Raw genomic sequence first — 19647 nt, 5'->3', positions numbered from 1 at the left:
ATATGATTGCCACTACTCACAAACAAGCAGGAGCAGCAGCGACCTCTACCTACATATAATATATCTCTGTGATCGCCAATTATTCTGCCAAGCATGGCGATTATGGTATATCCTTTCACAGATAAGAGACCTATGCCATACAGTGGGCGCCTGTGGATTAAACTACGATATACTATATATATATACTAGATGATCCCGAAAACGTTTTGCAAAAAAAATAAAGTTTTTAATTAACAAATAAAAGGGTTGATCGTAGAGGGGTTGTATGTATTTTTGTATGCTGTATCATAATAAACATATTTTTTTTACTTCATAGGTACTTTTATAAATAATGTAAATGTTTTGATATTATATGATAGTATGATGTAAGTAAATAGGTACTGTCAGTGTATGTGTTGAGATCCACTATCGTGGACCCCCATTTTCATTTCATGGACCCCCAAATTTTTTTCGCCGACGTAGACCCTTTGCAGGTTGTCATAGACCACTTTGGGAATAGAAAATGACTATGACTAGATAAACGATTTTTTAACTGAATGCATCGAAAAGATTTATCCATGCATAATGGAGTCGGTTTTACTAGCTTCAGTGTTGATCTTCGAATATAGACAAAGTAAATATTAGCAGAGATAAGAAGCGTAAAGGATGATAATTAAAATTATAACCTAATTACGTTGTTCATAGTTGAAGTACGTTGTAACGTTACGCAAACGTAAATGTTTACTGACATTATACTTAAATGTTTTCAATCTCATGACTGATACAATCTTTTTTTCTATTCTCACGTTTTTTCACGTTAGTCGTTACTCTATTAAATCATTTAATACTAAGGTCACGTCAACGCCCACTGATTATTATATTTATTTCTTTGTTAATCCTTAGTAGCCTGATTTACGAAAGTAATTTTTTTTAATATTACTGTATTTGCTTAAGGGTCTAGATGAAGGGAAAAATAGATTTTTTTTTTTAATTTCGTTGGAAAGAATATTATACACCAGTAAAATACGTACAGCCAACCTATAAAAAAACTAATAGTAATGTGAACAATCGGTTTAAAAGATTGGTATCAAAATTGAAACTCTAGGCTATTAAGGGTTAAATGTTTTCAATCTGAAAATTGATATAATCTTTTTTTCTATTCTCACGTTTTTTCACGTTGGTGGTTACTCTATTAAACTATTTAATACTATGCTGACTCCTACGCCCACTGATTATTATATTCATTTCTTTTTTAAATCATTGTTGTCTTGTTTATTTTTAATTACACCCTAACAATGTCTAGTTTTTTAAATTACAACTCGTGCGAACACTTCCTCATTACTACTCCATAGGCAGATTCAATTTGTAAACTTGTCTGAATCATACAGAATGACTAAACGAAAATGCAAAACAAATAGATAAGAACAATTCAATCATTGTTTTAAACACCGTACTTTATCTACCTCTAGAGTGAAATTAACCTTCCACAAAGACTCTGTGTTTGGCACTAATCGGTGTAACATAACTTCTAAAGATGTCCCGCGGAGGGGTGAAACACGTGTTGAGTGATTTAACAGTGGCAGTTGTGTATTTCGCATTGTTTGCCGCATACGCATTTATCAGCGGATTGGCGGGCGGTGCACTTTATTGCACGGCTACCACTGCATGTGCGGAAGTGGCTAAATATTGATCCTTTTCTTACTTAAGATGGACTTCCGCGAAGTAACGCCTGATTCCATTAAATATTCCACAAAGACATCTATAGGGGGATATAGCATAATCATCACGCTTTTCTGACGAGTTGGCGATCGCAGGCTTACACGGTACCCTAAAACCTGCTACCTAAGGCTGTATATCACACTCCTCTGCCTCTCGACTACCATTGCCACTTATTTCCAAAAGTAAATACTGGTTTTCCTCTCCATTATCAGATCACATCCGGGGGACTCCGGCTCGAATCCGAGTGCCGGTCTGGCGTTAAAATCAGAAAGGAGTCAATAGCCTCCCTGATAGGCGGAGAAGATAAACAGTCAATCGTATCCCTCTGCAAAAAAATTGCATAAAGTGCCATTGAAATGAACAAAAAGCAAACACAGTAAATATATAGATAAATAGATAAAAATGATAAAATAGAACAAATCATTAAAATAATTATAGGATATAAGAAATAAAAATGTAAATTGAAAATGTAAAAAGAAAAAGGGAAAGAATGATAGATGAACAGAGCAAAAGGGTAAGAAAGCAGAAATGTAGCATGAAAGATAGATAATAGACCGAAAGAGTAAGTAAAGTATGAAAGAAGAGAGAGAAAATAAAAAATTATGTGAAAAATTAAATTGCCAATAAAGTCCCTGTCCCACCATAAATAGGGGTACGATAGGCCCCCAACAGCGGGGGCCATAAAAAAAAATTATCAGATCACAGACTCTATCACACATCAACTCCTCACAGTTATGTGATATCAACGGTGACATCACCTTTTTAAAAACACTACGAAGCTATGTCACGTCATATATAATGTACTATACTGTACCCGGCAATAAATATTGCACATCGACCTTTGGAATGAGACTATCGGCTTCGTAGAGCGTTATCTCTGTCGCACATTACCTATGTGACGTTTTGTCAGTCGTGCCGATTGTCTTATTCCAAAGGTCGATGTGCAATATTTATCGCCGGGTGTTGTACGTATTATACTGCTCAAAGTACATTGCTACCCATCCTCTGGAAATTTTTTGAGCAGTAGCAACCATATATAATTAATACACAAAGTTCGATTTACATACGTATTCCGGGAATTCCCCGTTCTCTACCTACCTCACTGTTTTTCTTATGAGCTGCATATTAACATTAAATCATCATCAGCATTTCAGTCATAAAACGTCCCACATCTGGTCATGTGTCTCCCCCAAAGGTTCCTCAAAAGGACCGGTTAGAAGCACCCTGTATCCAGCGTCTATTGACCTTTTCATGGATGTATATCCATCTTGTTAGTAAATGTTCTACAACAGTCCAGAATTCGATAAAATACTTCTTTAATTTTAATTGCATTACCAATCATCTATGGTGGTATTTTGTTATTATACAGGATGATCGATTACAGGTGTTAAACCGTTAGGATATATACAGGACGTTTGTAATTAAAACGATTTAAAACTACACCAATACCTCACTTTGCGTAGTGGTTACGTTCCAAAAAAACACGACGCAAATTAAAACGCCGCAAAGTGAATTAAGATTTTCTATAGTAAACCATGTAAAGATCGAAGATAGATTCCAGGGTTACGAAAATACAAGTTTTTAAAAAGAAAATTTAACAAAGCACACATTTAAAAAACAAAACTAAATATAAATCTTAACATAAAAACTAAATATAAAAAATATAAATCTGTCAATAAATAAATTGGAATAATATTTACCTTTTTTGTAACCAGAAACAACACGTTAAAATTTATATGAATTTATTATTATCTTTTAAAAAAGCACAACACACTACATTACAACACACTACGTAATTGAAAATGAACTCTTAAAATTAGCAAAACAAAGTGAAAATAAAACTATATTCAAATTGCGTTATTTTTAGTTAGAAAGGGAATCCTTGAGTTTTGATGTCATGGCGCAATTAGAAACAACAGTGTTGCTATCTATTAGAAAAAAATGAAAATTTAAAAAAAAATTAAACACCCGAATCCAAAACAACGCAACCTCGAAATTCTATCGACGCACAGTAAAAATTAGTACTAATTAAGCAGCGACGCAACTTCGAAAAAAAAACGCAAAACGAAACGACGCAAAGCGAGGTATTGGTGTATTACAACTATTTTAATCATACTATATCGAACGGAACTAGATTTTTTAATAAAATTCCGCAAAATATTATTGCACCATCATTAATAAAATTCAAAACGCGTCTTAAATATAATATTAACGTAAAAGGCATATTATTCAATAAACGAATATTTAAATGACAAGAATCCTAGGCAGTGATGTCGCCTGATTGTTTTCATTTCATTTAGGCTATATATAAAGTGTATATGTATAAATCTATATTGTTAAACTTTATCAAAAAGTTTGTTGTGGTGTTTCTACCTGCTTCTTCTCCACAAGTATAACACCTTGCGAAGCAGAGTAGATTAAAAAAAAAACAGATAATAAGTTAGCGATCAAGAGTTATAAGATAAGATAAGAGTTCTGTTCAAATTTCCAAAGTTAAATAAACGTACTAAATTTTCATCATAAAATGATCGCTAAATAACATAATTTTTTATTAAACGGTTTTATTTAGTTCGACCCGTACGGAATTTATATGTTTATTTATTTGGGTCAAAATTAGAAATTGAAATTTAAACACCTTCTCGTTGTCAGATTGATCTGAAATTTGGTACACACATTTAATTTAAATGACAATACAATATAATAAAATTATTAACATTATAAATCTAAGATGGCCGCCGATACAAAATGGCAGATTACATATTTTTCCTTAACCCACTCAATATGGGTATCAAATGAAAGAGCTACACTAGTAAAACACGATGATTATGTCAAAATTTAAAATTTAAGATGGACGCCGTTCCAATATGGCGTATAAGGTACATATTTTTCCACAACCACCACAATATGGGTATCAAAAAACCGTTTAACTTAAAAGTTTTTTAAATGTATTTTTTTTATTACAATGCAATTGGCTATTTACTTCTAGCAATACAAAGTGTGCAGATACAGATAATAAATTACCATCAATTTTAATATGTAGTAATTCAAATTTGGAATGCGCTTTTTTACTATATCATCATTATATTATTTATTAAATACATAACACCTTTAATCTTCAACGTGTATCAACAAACTTAATGATTTTATTGAATATATAAATTTATATATATCGACTGGGAAATACAAATGAATAAAATGCCAAAATTTATAAATAAAAACGCGTACAATCTGCCAAAAATATAACAAAATTATGTATCACTTCCTAGTTAACAAGGTGAAAAAAATATAATAAAAATAGAAAAATATATTAGATTACGTCAAGAACTAAATTTATATTATTTTTGTCTCCAGAACAGTAGTGGTACAGTGTTTAATAACTGTAGCATTTGAACGTACGTAGCAGGTTTGATTCCTGATAGGTAATAGCTAACTCAACAAGAACACTGTTAGGCACTCTATAACGCACTCTAATTGAAGCGCTAAAAGTGTAGTCACAAAATACTCCCCCCTCACCCCTCTCGTCGTGAGCATACCTAAGGCGCGGTACAGCGATTTCGGTAGCACGATTGCACTGTCTATAAAGACTTGTGATCTATATCGTCGTTTTTAGCTCGTAGAAAGGGAGATTCGTTTACTTCCCCATGACTTTCATTCATTTCTACCTTCCTTCCATAAATTACCCCACTTCCATCTCCAGAGTTCTACAATTTTTACGATTATAATTTTTATCATTTTTAACAATTTATTTATTATTAAATCCTGTTTATTTTATTACAATTTTTCGTAATTAATTTACATTTCTAATATCACAACTATTTTATCAAACTTGTTTATTATTTCTTTTCCTATTATCTTTTCACGGAACTCCAAAAAGGTCTAACAAATAACCTAACCAAGGCTGTCAATCTATCTCCGGGTCAGGACCATAGTCGATAACCATTCTATCGCGCTATGCCATGAGCTTTTTATATCGTTCAGAAATCAAAAGCTCTTATCTAAATCTGTATTAGTCTACAAATAAAATGCGCAAAAATAATTTCAACGTCATTTCAAGGTCGCGCGTTCGTTTTATACGAAACTTCCGTATTTATAGTTACGTAACTCTAACGGGACACGGATTCTATTTTCAAATTTACGGACTTTGAATTTCTTATTATTGTTAGATTATAAACCAAAAGACACATTAATTGTTGAACAAGAACACTGTAGTTCAACGAACAACGGCAAGGATCATACTCAGAAATTCCAATCAGAAATGAGATCAGTGGACAAAGGTGAATAAACAAACCAGAGATGTTGGTAAATTGATGTGGCACCAGCCAGGCCACAGGGTCCAGGATGCTGCTGGACCTTTAAGGTTATAGAACATGGACATACGACCTTTTTTATGGCCAAGGATATCCCAGGGCTTGATTGAGCATGGCTTTTGGAGGGTCACAGCGGTGATGTTCATTTATTGTTATCCACATAAAATCTCTGGTCTTGACATTGTTCACGAGCGAACACTAAGAGTAAGATAAATGTAAAATCTATTTATTTCCCTTATCACTACCATCATTATTTCAGCCGTAAAACGTTCATCACTGCACATAGATTTCCAATAGAACCTGGTGGAAGCAGTTTGCATCCTTCCGAGAAATTAATTAAGGTAGTCAGGACAGACAGAAAGCTGCGCTTGCTGCTCCGTAGTGTCTGCTCAAGGAACTTAAAGCTCCAGCGACTATCTGTTCTGGGTGGCCTGGCCACCGCCGTTTCAAATTGCCATTTCACTGGGCCAAATCAGATACCTATAATAGTCTTTAAATTAGGAGATCAGAAATAAAAGGATACTGCTTAGCTTGTGCTGGTCGAGATGAACCGTCAAGTGCTAGTTTTCAACCTCTCTCAGCTTCTTAAGTTTATGTAGAAGGTTTACCATGCCATATGGTAAACCTTTATATTGCTGGCCAACGAACCTAATTGGAAATTCAGCGTCTGCGCATGCGTTCGTTTGTTTGTGGATGAAATGTTAGTAGAGGTTAATTTGATAGTAATTAAAATCAAAATGATCTCTCCTGTGAACCTTTAAACTCGAGGATTCCAAACGCACCCTAATTTGGGAAGAACCCACTACAAAATCTGTGTGATATTTGTGATTACCTTAAAAAATCTCCTTAATTCAGTAGTTAAAGTAATTCATTCTTAAGATTGTCACTAAATCCTTTACAGTGTGATTTTACACGAGTTTTATTATAAAGAAATACATAATAATTCAACGTGGAAGTAATTTCGCGAAGTCTAAAGAAAGAAAAAAAATTGCCACCAAATTGCTAATTTAATTCAAAACTGTCAACGTGTTATATATTTTGTTATATCTTCTCAGGAGGTCACAAGCGAACAAGTTAAATAATTTAGACAATCGTTGACGAATAAAAAAAATATTGAGTCGAAGGGAGAGCGTAGAGCGGAGGGCTATAAAAAGAGGGTCCATGGGGTGACTCACATTGCATTACTTCGATACGAGGGAGACTTATAGAGAAATCGATAGTGTTTTACCTATTTTTTTCTTAGCATCAGTTATGTAAAATACTTTTTATAAATGCTTCACGACTATATTTCACAAAAAAAATATTAACATAAGTTATAAATGTTATATATAGAAAATGTATTTAAATTAATTATATTCTATATTTATATTTAATTTTAATTATAATCTGTATGATGTATTTATATTTAACTCTTTATATCTTATAGTTTTTCTTTAATTATTCGTGAAGCATTTTAAAATAACTATAAACAGATTATAAGATTTTATTATAGTGTAGCTATAATGTATTTACAATACTTTAATGTTTAATTGCATTTCTAGTTGAAGTAATGTTAGTTCAGTATGTTAAAGTATAAATCTAGAAGGTTATTAGATAACGCAAGTAAGACCGTGACATTGTAACGGTGACGCTGTGTATGTAAGCAAGTAACTTGCTATCCACAACTTGCAAGTTCCGTAAAAGCCGCCAGTGCTAAACCAGAATTAAATTAAACATATGCTATGACGTACAACGTTGACAAGATAAATAACAAAATTGTGTAAAATAACGCAATCGAACCAACCTGCCATCACGTGTGTTTATCCGAACGGTTCACGCACACGAAATTAAAAATAAAAAAAGGCACAAGCAACGCGTCCCGTCTGCCAGCGGGGGAACACTAAAGAACGCTCCGCGACTGGCCAGTTCACAACCGCGTCGCGCGCCGAACGTACGCGCCGCTGTCATATTTTCCCGCCAACCGACATTCCCGGCATAACCAAACAATATTTTGTGCAGTGTTGTTATAAAATCAGTTAATCAAAATAGAAAAAAGAGGATTACTTTACACAATTCGTAAGTGTATTTTTTTTCTTAATAATAATTTACAATCGAATAATAATAATGTGTTTACGTTTCATTGTATTGTACGATAAAAACTCTAAAACAAATGTGATGTTAGAATATTAAATAGGTATAGCTTCCTTGTACAAAGTTCGTAATGACGTAAATAAAATAAAATTTATTTTAAACCTAAAACGTAATAATAGTTAGCAATCATTTTTATCTTACACTTCAAACTTATAATTAAGGGCCATTATTAAACTTTGAGAGCTGGGTTTTTCTCTGCTTTATTATAATTGCGTACATTTCTAAATTCCGTTGCACTTTTCTGTTTCCTTGATAATGAATATACTGAGAATTACATTCGCAGTCATTTTTAAAACTAAAAAATGTTCTTATTTAATTTAGTACTGACATAAATATGATGACTTATGTATGTCAAAAGTATTTTTAATTTTTCGTGCAAGATCAAAAATAAATCGTCCCGTATATTATGTTGCTGTTTGATTGATATTTACTTGGATTGATGATAGATCTGTTATATTGGCTCGAATTATTACATATATTATTTCACTGGACTTGGAAGGTCTTTAATAATAAACTGAGCTAAATATACCATTATAATAAACACACAGAAGACCTATACAGATATCGTAACATTGTACGCCACAAACTTTCCAGAAAGGGGCATCATCATAACATTTCCAATAGAATGTCCACTGTTGGGAATCTATCTCCTCCGTAGATTTAAAATTAACTTCCGATGACCTTAACAAAATCATTTGATTATCTTATGTGAGCACGTCTATGCTTTTTTATCTTCCGGATGTTCAAGATATCCTGCTTCTGGGGGGAGGACAGGGTTGCGAGGGATTTTTAATCACTAAAACTGCCCAGATGATCACCCACTATGCGAGAGGCCGCGGTATCTCCTGTCCTTCGCGCTTTGCTATTTTAGATAGTTCATCTCATGGTATTCGTAGTCCACGTTACCCATGAAACCCTGGTGATGCAAACACGATAGTTTCACACCAAGACAAAGTATACGCTTCAATATCGATAAAACTAGTGGTAGTTTAGGTTCCCCACCCTAAACGCCCGAAACTCCGGAAGGCCGTCACGAAGGACGTCCATACGTTGGACTTCTTATTATAAACTCGTCGGTCTATCATCTCGACTCCAGAACTTCAACACCCCAACAGCCATTCTGTGGTGGAGTGGCCTTATACATCAAAATAAGAATTACCTTAAATCATAGCTTGGTTAATATAAGCTAATACATTTTAGTCTAAGACGGATGTTGGATCGATGTGGTCTAGAGGCTTCCTCCTCTACGTCACCCACCACGAAGGTTTTGAGGGTATCGTGGATTACACATACCCAGGGAAAGGCTATGTGAAGTAGCAAAGCTCGAGAGAAGATCGCTTGGTGATCCCCGATCGGGAGGCACCGCGGTCACCCAAATCACACGCAGTGCCATCACCGGAGGAGTTCTAGAAATCCCACATAACCATGCCCCCCCCAAGCGATCCTCACGAAACCAAAAAAAAACACCTAATACATTTTACCCAAATAAACAATTCAAATCAAGTCTGACAACATTACAATAGAAATTAACATTTACAAAACCGGTTTTTACGACGCAAAATGATTTAACTTATACATCGATATGCAAATCTTATAAGCATGACATATCAAAAATAGATTTATTTTGGTCATGATCAAATAATGATGTCTGACTGACATTTACCACTACACTGGCTTTGAATATCTTTAGAGTATTTTTAATTAATAATGATTATTAACAAAATGCAATTCACCATCTTAATAGACTGACCTGTTTCACTGGAACTTTAATGCCTTATCCCAATTCCAGTCGGACATCTCTTTTTCAGCTAATGGACGCTGATTGCAAGGAATAGTCTTCGCCTAAAGATCATAAAGACTAAAGACTATGATGCAAGTCCTGCTCTCCTCGCATCCAGCGATTTCCCAAGACCTAAACTATGTCGTCAGTTCATCTAGTGGAAGGACAACCCAGGCTGCGTCTACCCGCTTGTGGTCACCACTCATGTACCATTCAACCCCAACAGCCATCCATGATCTAGGATCATCTGCGGATCTCCGAGCACAGCCCTCTCCATCACTCTCTGGGTGACCTTGTGCCTTATGATGCCCGTCGTAAGTAACCACGTATCGGAACCACATGTCATCACCAATACACATTGGTCAAATACCTTCGATTTCATTGCTGTATTTTGAACAAGAAGAGTTGGACGATATTACTAAATATCCGCTTTGGAAGGTAACTGAGCTAAATAACTTCCAAACCCTCCATCAGGAAACCTTATCCTGGTCTGTCAGTCGATATCCTTAAGTATTCCTACTCAAGGACCCTGGACAGGATCGAAACTCTTCTCTTTTAATTGCCATGGCCTATATAACACTATTACCACTTCAGTAATCATAAGCTTTAGGAGAATTGATAGAAAATTCTTCACCTTTCATCACCAAATTGATGGTGACTCGATTTGGTCAGTTCCTATAGCCTGACTTTCAATCCTGCCACACTATAGCAAAAAACAAAAAAAGAGTATTTTTTTTGGAACATTATTCATAGCTTAGTTATCAGTGTTGCCCAATGCTGGACCCACGCTCCACAGGGGAGCAAATTAAAAAAGAACTCGATAAGAGTTTAAATCTTTCGCTTCAATATTAAAAATACGTATGTTATCGATAGGAATTTTAAAAAGGCTTTAGTGGGACATGACAAAGGTCGGAAAACATTGTCTTAGATACAATAACAACAACATATTGCAATTTTATTCCCCTAACATAAAATACCATTCATATTAGTAACACTGTTTACCCGTTTCAAGTAAACAGCGCAAAGATATGCGCAGTTAAATATTTTGTTTAGCTAAATCCGTACGACTTACGTAAATGGTCAAGAAGTTAATCGGATATCATTAGAGATGATATTACGGAATCTTCTAGACCCTTCACTGTATCGTACATATGCATTATATATTATAGAGTTGTGAACTTCAAAGCTTTCGCATCTATTTCCAATCACCTTGTATAAAGTGATCGCGTTTTATTATGCTCCATTTATTTATTTATTTTTTTCTTGAATGCGACTGGCCAATAACTTTAAGCAGTACCAAATTTACAGAGACATAGTAAACCAAAAAAAAAAAAAATTAATGCGTAGTATTACGAATTAAAATCGCGTGAAATATTAGCATACAACTGGTCGTCAAGACAACCTTTGTGGGTAGTCCCATATCTCGCAGTGCAAGTCAATAAAAATAATTTGAATTTCGAAAACAATTTTTCTTTATTAATCATTGTATCATGCATTAATTAAACCCGTTATACTTTTACACCTATAATCAATCACGCTGTATATCTTTATCCTGATACATTACACAGAAATATATTGTATGCGTAATTGGTTTTACTTACATTTGACGTATTTCAATGACATACCGTCTCAAGCGTTGACCTATTTAACTAAAGTCAGCACTTCAAAAGTCAACAAAAAATTTTTTACATTTACTTTTAGTTAATAATAATAAATGTCTGATATTATAAAAACTGATAAACATATATATTATGATAAGGGTTTATATTAGTCGGAACCGGAAAGTAATGTCGTTTCTGTAAATATATACAAAAAAACCGATTGATTTGTTACCGCTCCAGCATTGATTTCGTATACTAGACGGCAAAAAGTTGTTGATAAGTTGAATACATTGTTGATTATAAATAAAAACTTGTTAAAAATGTAGTCGTGTGAATTTAACTTGAGAAAGCGACATTACTCTCCGGAGCCCATAATATTGGTGTTCGTTTTTTCTTGCCACATCTAAAAACCCTATATTAGAGACCCTTATATACAATATGTTAATATATCGATGTTTGGATTTGAGAAATAATTTTTTTTTGCTCGATCTAGATTACTTGAATTAATATATGATTTTTATATTTTTAGTGTTAAATGCAGGTTGAATATAAACCGTTTTTGTTTGTTAGGCCCAGCCAATCTTATTCCATTAGCACAAATGATAGAATAGGTAATTAGTTGTCATCATTGTCAGTCAGTTTAAAGTATAAAATAAATCTTCAAGATCATCATAGTTTCAATTTTAAGACGTCCACCGTTGGGTATAAAAGCCCACAGATTTGTTGTAAGACCTGTTAGAATATCAGCGTGGTGTTCTTTGACGTATATCTCTATGTTTTTCTATTGAGCATCCCACACACACACACACACGCACACGCATATATATATATTGTGTCGTGTCTGACTGTACTCGACAGATTTAAAATCAATATATACCATTGCCGTGAAAATCTCTTTAATTATTAGGTATATCTCCGTAAGTTTTTTGATTTTTTATTATCTGTATATATTTGAAATACCAATACAACCGTTTCAGTTCAGATTTTTTAATAGATAATCATAATTTTTGACACAGCTAATTGTGAACGGATACACTTCTTCATTTCAACCGATGCACGCCCACTGCAAGGCATTGGTCTTCATAAAAGATCGTGATGATGACTGGTCCTACGCTACCCGCATCTAGCGACTTCCCTTTACTTTAATTATGACGTCAGTCCGCCTAGGGGAGGGGAGAGGGGGGGCTACCGACGCCACGGGCCACACTATTGTATAGTAATTTTATTTTAATTTAATATTCTTCATTGTACACGATAAGACACATTTAATAAGTTTTACAATAATATACAGAAAAGTACAATGGGCGGTCTTATCACACAAGGCAATCTCTCACAGACAACCATAGTAAGGAAAAACCATAGTAATGTAAGATAAATCTATAAACGTCATTATTATAGACATACCTTACCTACCCTTTATGCTGCAATCAATATAGTCGTTTCACGTGTATAAACACAAATATTACGCATAAAAAAATTCCAAAATTTTTCAACAATCAATATTCGACAAAGGTAAACAGCGAGATGATAATTATAAAGAAAATACGTGTTAAATATTTGAACAAAAAATGTAATATTGCAAAATAAAATAGTAAGGAAACCTAGAATGTAATGGTTGAGGATGGATGTATGGCTAATGGAATGAAAGGTAAAGACTGGGAAAATTGTATAATGAAAGAAACAGTACGACATATAAGATGATACATGAAAGAGAAGAATGATAATAATAAAAAATATGAATAAATTACTAGAAATAAAAAGTCTCTGTCCCACACGAGATAGGGGAACGAGAGGTCCCCAACAGCGGGGACCAATTTAAAAAAAAAGGTAAAAAGCGACGAACGAATATAGAAATGAACTTACAAAATTACGTAAAAAAAAAGACGACTAAAATAACGTTATATGCTTTCGTGAAATTAGTAGCTTTATTTTGGAAACGTTTCAGCTGCGAGCCAAGAGACGCGTGACTCATTGAGAACGCCGAGACAAAGGTCCAGAGGAAACACAAGAATAAATTTTAATCTTACAAAGAACTCGTTCACTGCGCACATACCTTGCATTTCTATAAAACTAATCATATAGACCAGGGCTTCTTAAACTTTTATCATTCACGACCTCATTTATGATTGCGAGTTTCTTGACGACCCCATACAAATATAAAAGAAAAATAAATTAACATTTTTTGATGATTTATTTATTAGGTAACAATATACATATAAAAATATATAGTTTTAGAATTCGTTTTGAAACATACAAAAATCTAAAATTAAAAGATTGCACAAAAAATTATAAAACTGTATTTATATAAGTTTAAAACCTTCAACAAATGCGCATGTCTAGACGCTGCAAGTTCACTGTATTCCGCCAACTCTAGTGATGTTATAAAATGGTATATATAAATATTTGACATTAAAATCTCTTGACCCCAGAATTTCTCAAAATTTTTGGGGTCGCGACCCATAGTTTAAGAAGCCCTGATATAAACCAAGGGTTGTCAAACTCCTTGATAGTTCGAGTCGCAACTTGATACGCATTTAAAACACGCAAAACAATGTTTTTTTTTTTTTACAAAATCCTATCTATTATTTAGATCAGTGGTTCTCAACCTTTTTTCACCTGCGGCACATTTTTAACTATTCTGAAATCTGGCGGCACATAAAGAAAAAAAACCAACAGAAGTTTTTTTGTTGGCATGACAAACTGAATAAAAAGAACCATAAAAATTGTATTATATGTAAATAATCTAAAAATACAACAAAATGGCCAGTTTTCTTAACGATATAAAATTAAAAGCTAATTAACTAAACTACTTTAATGAGAAATTTGAGCTTGATGTTTTTCGATAATTTCATTTATATTTGGTCGTAAAAATGACAATGCTACTCTCATATCGTCTTCTACATTTAACAACCTTGATCTTTTTTTAGTTTTAATATTGGCTAATGCTGAAAATCCGAATTCGCACAAATAAGATGTGGAAAATTGTAATAGAATATTTAAAGCTTTTCTAGATAAAAGTGGATAGATGCATCTGATTTTTATCCAAAATGTATTAAGTGATTCTTCAGAATGTTTTAAAATTAAATCTCGATTAGTTGAAAGCAAAATAAGCTCTTCTTCTTCATTTAAAGTTAACTCAAATACAGCAGTGTCCGTAATTAGAAATGGGTTACGAACCCAATCAAACTTATTAATATCCAATTCCGGGAAATAATAAACAATTCTCTCCTCTAATGTTGTCAAATGATCAAGAACAATTTGTTTAATAATTTTATACCCGTCTTTAGGAACTGATTCGAACTTTTCTAAATTACCTTCTTGGGCTTTCTTTTTCCATAAAGAAATTTGTCTTTTTAACCCCACCAACTTATCAGTTGAATTTAAAATATTTTCATTTGAACCTTGCATACTTGAATTAATACTGTTAAAAATGACAAAAATATCTGACAAATAAGCAAGTTTCGTTGTCCATGTTAAATCTTCTAATATTTCAACAAATTCAATATTATTATTTTGTTCAAAAAAAGCTTTCATTTCCTTTTTTAATTTTAAAACCCGAGATAAGACTTTTCCTCTGGATAGCCATCTTACTTCAGTATGGAGTAGCAAAGATTCATACTTGGACTCCATTGCTTTACATAGTTCCTTGAATAATCTGTTTTTCAATGGTCTTGATTTTATGTAATTTACCATTTTAACACATTGCTCCAAAACTATCTTTAAATCTGGTGACAGGAACTTTGTTATAAGAGCTTCTCTATGCAAAAAACAATGTGTAACTATTATATTTTGATTCAATTCTTTTACATAAGATACAAATCCTTTAATATGCCCGGTCATTGAGGGTGCACCATCTGTGCAAATTCCAATACAAAAATTCCAAGAGACATTTGTTTTTTCTAGATATGAATTAATTACTTCAAAAATATTTTTCCCGGTTGTAAAATTTGACAGCTCCCGACAACATAAAAATTGATTTATAATATCATCTTCATAGATAAATCTAACAAATGCAATTAACTGAGAATTTCCTGTGATGTCGGTGGTTTCATCTATTTGTATTGCAAAAAAGGAATTTTGAAGATTTTTTGTAGTATTCTGCTCGATATTTTCTGATAGATCTTTTATCCTGCGATGTATAGTGTCATTAGAAAGGGGTATTTTGGAAATTTCAACATCGGCTGATTCACCAATCATCGTTTTGACTATTTTACGGCAAGCAGGTAATATAAATTCTACTGCTAAATTATGGGGCTTCAATTTTACTGCGATCAATTCCGCGATTTCATAAGAAGCAAACTGAGCTTTTTCGGACACACAAAATTGTTTTTTAAAATTTTTTCCTTGTTTTACTTTTGTTGAAAGATACGTTTTAAAATAGTTCTTATCTTTGGTTGATAAAGAGGGATGATTGGTAACCAAGTGACGAAGAAGTTTGCTAGGAACCATAGCACTATTTGATAATTTTAAATTGCATATAATACATTCTGGGACTACTATGTTATTTTCTAACGATGAGGTGAATCCAAATCTTAAAAAATTGTCGTTATATTTTCTACGAATTATATACTTTTTTAAAATAGAACTATTTTCACTTAAAACAGAGGAACACTCATTACTTTGGTCGTATATGTCATCATTATTGTTACTTGCATCATCATCATCATTATTCTTTTTTTTCTTTATCCATTTGTGCATTTTTAAGGGGTCTGAAAAAAACAAAAAAAATACTGTCAAAAAAATCGAAGAATATATAAATTTAAATTTATAAATATACAAATTCTGTAACCATTTGTAATTTATGAAAATGAAAAATATAACCCTTATGAAGTTATATAACTTTCACACAAATACAATTTTTAATGCATAAAATCGAATTTTATTTAAATAATTGCTGCCATTGTATTCGTGAAACAATTTAGCAGCAAACCTCGGGATTTTTTTAGATATAAACAGCAAACTTTTTTAATTACAGAAATATTCATCGAATGGAATAAAATCTGAGAAGTCTTAGATATTGTAAATCAAAGAATACGTGCATTGCAAAGTCAATATACCTCCTATTTTTTTATCGAAACTACATGCCAACAAATTAATAAGGATACGAATCAAATACTTTTCTAATTTTACAAAGGGTAGATTAGTATTACAATGGAAAATCATGTAAATTTAAAATATCACACAAACAACATGCTCATTTGGAAAAAGACAAGTGTGGTAGACTTGAGACAATTTTTAATACATAAACATGACTTTATCATAATTAGGGATTAAGAAAAGCGTTTTGTAAATTAAATATAATTAGCTGGTTCAATATATAAATATTTACGTTCAATATTTTTTTTTGTATATGTGTTATATATATTTTAAATTTTTCGCGGCACATTTTTAAAATCTCGCGGCACACAAAAGTGCCGCGGCACATGGGTTGAGAATCACTGATTTAGATACTACAAAATATGTGTATTCAAGTTATATATATGCACACGTATATGACAGCACTCCTAATAATACTTAAGACGCCGGTTAGTAAGTTACGATCTGTGTTTGGATTTCGTTAAATATATGATGCAATAATAATAATAATGATTCACGACAGAAATTGTTTACGATTTCCCAGGAGCTGACGCAGTTTATAAATTTAAATATTGAAATAATTCCACAATCAATCGGAGCCAAAAATAATCGTTTAAAGTGGCGCATGTGGCTGGCGAGCCGCAGTTTGGCCACCCCTGATATAGAACATAATATTCGGTGTTGAGACAAATCAATTCAGATCATAAAATGAATGTTTGTCTGTGTGTTACATAAAAGTTGTTGTTTCTAAGTCAGTATGAATAAATTTCGACAGATGGCGCCACTATCATTCCAATAAATTTCATATATCGCCGTGACAGTTCATGTTGATTTGAATCGAAACGAAAACATCGCACGAATGACGTTTCTAGTCGTGGGTGATGTAAGAATTCATATAAATTGTGAAATTCATTTCCGGCTCACGTAATTTAAATATAAACTAAATATTTTTTTGTATTCAAGGCGAACGAAGTCGCGCGTCATAGCTAGTAATATATATATATATATATATATATATATATATATATTTTTTTTTTTTTTTCATAATAATAAACAAAAAAGTACTAAGGGCGGTCATATCGCACGAGGCAATCTCTTCCAGACAAACATAGTCTGGAAACAGTAGAAGTATAAATTACAGATTGTTAATGTTTACAAAATATATACACATATGTATAGGACTAACATATAATAAATACGGTAAATGCAATGGAAACTTTTTATATCGAAATCACACCTAATGGTAGACATAGTCTCATAAATACGTATAGTACCCGGCGATAAATATTGCACATCGTCAGTCGCACGACTGACAAAACGTCACATAGGTAGTGTGCGACAGAGATAACGCTTTACGAAGTCGAAATTAACCGATTGACTCTTTCCAAGAGTCGATGTGCAATATTTATTGCCGGGTATTGTAATATGGATATCATTATTACGTTTCACATGGTTTTTTGTCAAAATATTTTGAGTTACTTCATTTATAATTTTAAAAACTCATGGAACATCTCAAATTTACTGTAAGTGACGTGTATTTTTATTCAACTTATCACACTTTACTAAGTTTATCTACGATGTAAATAAGTGACGAAATTGGAAGGTCGTAAAACCTCTTGGATTACTTAAGTGAAGGTTGCATTAGATGATTAGACTAAAGGACTCTTATAGGGTTCCTGGACTGCCACTCATCTATATCCTGCTTAGTATTTCTATACAGTGGTGCCCGAAAGTGCTAACCCTCGATTGGTGATTTGTATAATTACTATCACTTCGTAAAGCTCTTGGAGAAGTGGAACTCCAGCAAGCCTTCCATCTAGAACAGAGTTCCCCAAACTTTTTTGCGTGGTAGACCCCTTGCCATGTCTTTCCGTGTTGGGTAGACCCCTCACTTACTTGATATTGATTTCCTGTAAATTTCTAACTGTAGTGAAGTTTAGTGTTAAAAACTTAAAGTAAAAGCACATGGGCAAATTTTGTATCTGTTATGTAAAATATACGTAACATTAAATAAACATAAAATAAACTATAAATAAAATAACATAAGCAATAAGTCAATATTTTTAGTGAGGAGGAACCTGATGCTTTAATAATAAATTATCAACATTTTGCGTCAATTTTGTAAAGGTTAATCTTAAATCTCCTCGGCTAATGATGTCCAGTCTGTGGACCCCCATTTTCATTTCATGGACCCCCAAATTTTTTTTCGCTGACGTAGACCTGCAGGGCAGGTTGTCATAGACCACTAGGGGTCGATATAGAACACTTTGGGAATCACTGATATCATATTTGGTATACCATTAATTTGATTTCTATAACTTCACAGTATGAACACATTTGTAACATTTTCTTAAAACTTTGTTCTTTGTGTCACAGAACACGTGTTACTAGTCATTTAGATGAGTTATATCACTGAGTAAGTTGCATTAGGAATATGGTTTGCCTCTATATTTTGCCCGATGGAAAATACTCTTTGTTTATAATAAATATTATTATTACTTTTATTATTTCCTTTAAGGCTTGACGAGGGTTTTTATGAAATAATTTTTTTTTAAATTGCTAGGGCAATGGTAAATCCAAAAATAAATATCCCATATAAATCACGGCATAAAATAAAAACAACAAACTCCGATACAAAATTTTGAAATAATTAAAAACAATATATAATTATTGAAATCTGTGATATTTGAGGAACGAGGTGAATGAAGAAAGACGATATTTTCAAAGAAAAAATTTTCAAAATTTAAAATATTCTTTTTTCGAATTCAAATATTCTTTACTAACAGGCCTGTTACAAGCAATTTCGAATTGTCAAACAGCATAAAATGTCAGCACTGTTGTTCCTACAGGAAGCTACCACCAGCTCCGAAGGCAGTTCTAACAGCCGGCGAGAAACTCAACAGTTGCTCTTTACAAATATACTTTTATAGATGCCTGTCAATAATGACCTTCCTGAGTGTTAGCAACATTAATTCCACGCATAAACTTCAGTACAGTATTCTTGTATAGAATTCTCCGCGAGGTTTTACCCAAAAAAAATATCTAGTAAGACATA

The 19647-nt window shown here is 32.9% G+C and overlaps 2 protein-coding genes across 2 annotated transcripts in view; one reads left to right on the top strand and one right to left on the bottom strand.

Annotated features, from left to right (window-relative positions):
* Positions 1-19647, bottom strand: part of PIG-S (phosphatidylinositol glycan anchor biosynthesis class S) — a 90279-nt gene that overhangs the window by 31936 nt on the left and 38696 nt on the right. The gene's annotated exons all lie outside the window — the stretch shown is intronic.
* Positions 7810-19647, top strand: part of Indy (I'm not dead yet) — a 66160-nt gene continuing 54322 nt past the window's right edge. The window contains exon 1 of the mRNA XM_068767332.1: positions 7810-8060. The gene's annotated coding sequence lies outside the window, so the exon portion shown is untranslated. The remainder of the gene's footprint in view (positions 8061-19647) is intronic.

This window comes from Battus philenor, unplaced genomic scaffold (assembly GCF_028537555.1).
Source record: "Battus philenor isolate CCGP_79_NKW_IND1 unplaced genomic scaffold, ilBatPhil1.0.hap1 SCAF_23, whole genome shotgun sequence".
NCBI classification, from domain to species: Eukaryota; Metazoa; Arthropoda; class Insecta; order Lepidoptera; family Papilionidae; genus Battus; species Battus philenor.
This window is presented reverse-complemented; position numbering and strand designations above follow the sequence as displayed.